The 5,371-nt window shown below is 29.1% G+C and overlaps 1 pseudogene; it reads left to right on the forward strand.

Moving 5' to 3' along the window:
* The first annotated feature begins 1,805 nt into the window (after positions 1-1,805).
* On the forward strand, positions 1,806-2,243 carry LOC119569300 (annotated as a pseudogene).
* The last annotated feature ends 3,128 nt before the right edge of the window (positions 2,244-5,371 follow it).

Raw genomic sequence — 5,371 nt, forward strand, 5'->3', positions numbered from 1 at the left:
CAAGAATTGCGAAAATCAGGGAGGTCCAAAGTGCCTACAAATAACTTTTGTATTTTGGGACACGGGAAACTATTCAGGTGTAAACAAAATAAAGCGACAGACAAAATTAACCGGGAGCTATAGCTATGTTCGTTTCCTATCAAAAAACTAAAAACGGAATCCGGGGAACTATGAAAAAAAAGCGCTAGATTAGATATCAGTTGTATGGGGAAAAAAATTTTATGTGGGGTTTACAAAATTTACAACATTTTTTCATTTTGCTACATTATGCTGTTATCTTGAAACCAATTTTAAAGTTCCATTAAAATGTTTTTTTCCTCAGTCCTACCAAACAGAATATTTTTTTGGATTGCTTCCATTGCAAATCAAATCCCTGATTTTTTTTAAAAAAATTTTTAGATGCCCCAAAAGAAGCGTAAGAGCAAGTCGCAGATTTTTAGGATATATGCATCCATCTATATACCACTGACCACGTTTTTGTCCCCCCCGTTTCTATTTCGTATTAATATTAGCAATTAGATCTCCAAAGCGGGGCCTTTTAATTTTTTTTGCCTTTTTTTCGTTGTCCTGTTTCACTAGGATGGTAACGGATAATATTCCTTCCTCCCCCCTCTGTTTTGCCATTTTCAGACAAACATTTTTCAACGAAGGCAGTGGTCTCCAACCCTTTCGCAAAACTTTTTTCAGATGTATATTTCGTGTCCTTAAATTACGTCCCCCTTTTTAAATTTAAAAAGGGTGGGAAACTTAAAGCGGAAAACATGAAAAAAGTACGTTAATAATAATAATGATAATAAAAAGAGGATAGCATTTTTTATTAAAGAAAAAAAAATAAAAATAATAAAAATGATGATAAGAAAAAAAAAAAAAAAAAAAAAAAAAAAAAAAAAAAAAAAAAAAAGAAAAAAAATAATAATAAATAAAAAAAAATAATAAAAAAAAATTAAAAAAAAAATTAAAAATAATAAATAATAATAAAATATAAATAATAAAAATAAATAAAATAATAAAAACAAATAAAAATAATAATAATAATAAAAAAAAAAGTTTAAAAAATAATAAAAAATAATAAAAAAATTAAAATGAAAAAAAAAATAAAAAAATAAAAATAGTAAGTTTTAAAAATAATTTTAATAAAAAAAATAAAATAAAATTATGTGTAAATAATAGAAAAAAAAAATAATAAAATAATAATAAAAATGATAATAATGATAATGATAAAGATAAAATTGATGGTAATAATAAAATAAAAAAATGATAATAAAAAAAAATAATAATAATAATTTAAAAAGAAATGTAATGATATTAAAATGGAAGTCAGACATTCACCTGAGGACTTTTTCCCTGTTCTTTTTCTGTCATTTTGTGCAAATGGGATTTCACTCTATTAATTGGTGAAGACAGGCAACCCTAACCTTTACTTTGGTGTTGAGTGTATGAACTATTGATATATTTCAAGTTTTATTACTGTTTTTTATTTTATTATATTTGTTACTGTCGTTTTTTTTTTTTTTTTAGTATTTAATTTTTTGTCACTTACTCATTTAAAAGAGTGATGCAGTAAAATTTTGTAAGTCAATGAGAGAACTTCAGTCTCGTAAAATATTAATCCAATTTACTTTATTGATTCATAAGTTATTTCATTTATTGTGTTATCATAGATTTACTAATCATATGTTATATATATATATATATATATATATATATATATATATAAAATATATATTTTAAATATATATGCCTATATATATGGTGTGTGTGTGTGTGTATACATACGCACACACTGGTACGAAAATAAGAGCAGAATGGAGAAAAAACAAATGCAGCAAAAGAAGCGTGGTCGACCCAAAGGTTCAAGATACAAATCGTCTCTGATTCCGGCTGCAAGTCAAAAAATGAAAGGAAGCTCAGACGAAACGTGTCGTCCCAAAGTCTACCGTTCCAGCGATCAAAATCATAAAATCTAAGAAAACAAGGAAACGAGGTCGACCCAAAACGAAGACGGACGCAGAATATCCCGTGAAATTCGTTGACCTTGTTTTCAGTGGCTTCAAAGCTTTACACAACCGCAAAGGATCGTCTCTTGAAGCTGTTAAGACATACCTTAAGGAGAATAATGGAACTGAGTCGCAGAAGAAGCCGTCTACATTAGCAAGTCTGCACGAACGTTGACAGAAGAAGTAAGACTACGTCATCGTGTTGAAGTTGGGTCAAGATGGACATTCAAGCTGGTTTCAGTATAGTTGCTCATTGGCTCATATTATTTCAGAAATGTGACAATTTCAATAGAATAATAGTTCATTACATTCAATTTATTTTAATACAATACAATCCTGTCGTGTAATATGTACATATATGTATATAAATTATTTGACATTATACAATTATTCGTTAATGATTATTCAAATCAGTATTGACAACCAGATTACGTAGCCAATTTGTTTCTTACTTTATAATACTTTCATATTTTCACACTTGCTTTTTACTACCTAAATTCATATCTGTTGGTAAGAGTAGACATTAAAATTGACATAAAATATAGTTCGGAAGAAAAGAAAACCTACATTCGAATGAATCTAACCGCTAAATACAATCTTTATACAATTAATAATTAATTCGTCACTCATCCTCTGCTTTTTGAGGACATGGAAATGAATATATGATCAAATGATTTCTCGTTTTAATTTTCTCCTCACCCCAGGGGAAAAATGTCAAAATAATCTGTTTTTTTTAATATATTCTTACACGTGTTGATGGCCAACAGCTTTACCTGAGATCAGAATAAAAGATTTCTAAAAGGTTAGATGCACTGAAAGACACCACTTCATGCTCATATCAACCAAAACCCCTTTACAGTGATCTTAGTTATCTGCTGGTTTATCAGTACATACATAAATATACACACACATTTATATTTCTGTATTTTAAAACATAGAACACACCCCACTACAACACACACACACACACACACAAACATGCACACACACACCATACCCTACACTACAATATATATACAACAATATATATATATATATATATATATATATATATATATATATTATATATATAGAATATAATATATATATATACAAAGTACATATACAAATATATACGTAGAGAATAACATATACACACATGTATGAAAACAACAATACATAATATGTGCTATATTAGAGGTATATATGTAGTGTCATGCACTTATACAATACTATATATATATATATACCATATATATATATAATATATATTATATAGATATATATAAACATAGACAATATTTAATTATGTATGTAGATCGTATTATCATCCGACCACACCCAAACACACACACACACACACACACACAACACACACACTAACACACTGCACGCACACACAGTGCATAGCATATATATACATATAAACATAATCTATATACATTATTACTTATATGAATGGTTTAAGATAAATCTATATGTATTTATTGTATATTTGTCCATAGTCACAAAACAAAACACACCACACACACCACCACACACCCACACACACACACTACACCACACGCACACACATACACACACACACACAACACATCACAACACACACACACACCACAACCACACACGCACACACACACACACACACACACGAAATACACGCTATATATATGATATATATAATATATATATACATAAATATATAATTATATATATGTGTGTGTGTGTGCGTGTGTGTGTGTGTGTTCTGTGAGTGGTGTGGGTGTGTGTGTACAATATACATATAGGCACGTGTCCATGGTGTACTTATATATGCATATAATAAACAGTAATATGTATACTAAACATATCTAAGCTACCTCCATACATACTACATAATATATATATATATAAATATATATATATATATATATATAAAATATATATATATATTATATATGTGTTGTGTGGGGTTTGTGTGTGTGTGGGTGTGTTTTGTCCCATGTATATTTATATATTTTATACGTAATATTTATTTAAAATAAAAATTATATATTTTATAATAAAATTAAAATATATTATATATATATATTTTATATAATGTGTTGGGGGGTGTGTGTGTGTGGGGGTGTTTTAAATATATATTATATATTATATATATATTATATTTTATAATATATATAATTTTATGCAACTTTAAATATGTATTAATATTACATTTTTAAAATATATAAACATATTATATATTTATATTTTAAACGGGGAATAATTTACATATATAAAAAAAGTATAAAAAATGTTATATATTTAGTATATATATAATATATTTATTATATATTATTTACAATAAAAAATACGTTTCGGTTGAGGGACGGGTAGTGGGAAGATACAAAAAAGGTGTTTTTTACTTTTCCGCACCACAGCTTCGGTCTAAAAAACCGACTATCAACTATGGAAACCTGAACCAAAATCAAGGAAAATTGGGGAAGCCCCAAAAGGGAAACCAAAAGAAGCTTTGGTCGACCCAAAGGTTCAAAAAAAAATTTGGGCTATCATACCGACTTAAAAATCAAAGAAGAATGTACAGACAAAAGGGGTGGTCGCCCCCAAAGGAGCAAAAAAAAGTCTCCCGGTCCCATCGTCCCCAAAAACCAAAAACTAAGAAAATTGTCAAGACGAAGGTGGCCGAAAAAAGAGGGCGGCCCAAAAAAAAAAACGGACGCCCAATTTTCCCGTGAAGTTCGGGTTTACCTTGTCCTCAGGGGCTTTTTAAAGCTTTTAAAAAAACCGGAAAGGGGTCTTCCCTTTAAGGCCCTCCCAAAAAAACCTTAAGGAGAATAATGGAAATTGATTGCAGAAGAAGGGTATTTACATTAACAAATCTGTACGAAAGTTAAAAGGAAGATTGGGGGGCTTCCGTCCCCCTTTTTGGGAAAATTGGGGGCCCGGGAAAAATTAAAAGGGGGTTTCAACTAAATTTCGACCTTGGGGGATAAGATTTAGAAATGAGATATGTTTTATTTTAAAGGGGTACTTTAACAAATAAAATGTGGGTGTCCCTTCAGTGTGCTATATTATTATCCATTATCCGTTAATGTGCATTCAAAAAAACATCTTAGCAAAGAGGGAAAATACACGCTGGGTTTCGATCAGATTTTCCCTTAGTTGTTTTCAAAATGATGTAAAAAAAAAATTTTCACGTCGATTCTAATGAAGTTTTTATTATTTTTAAAAAAGCAATAACAGTTTTTGGGGGACGTCTTTCCCCTTTTTTTTCGTCATGAAATAAGTAAGCTGAAAACCCTGGAAAATAAAATAATGCATTGGTACGCTGCATTAGTTCCCCCCTTTTTTTTTTGCCCGGGAAAACCCAATTAAACCAAAAAAGAATGACAAGTTAAAATTAACAGGAAAAA

The sequence above is a fragment of the Penaeus monodon genome, unplaced genomic scaffold (assembly GCF_015228065.2).
Source record: "Penaeus monodon isolate SGIC_2016 unplaced genomic scaffold, NSTDA_Pmon_1 PmonScaffold_13923, whole genome shotgun sequence".
Lineage (NCBI taxonomy): Eukaryota > Metazoa > Arthropoda > Malacostraca > Decapoda > Penaeidae > Penaeus > Penaeus monodon.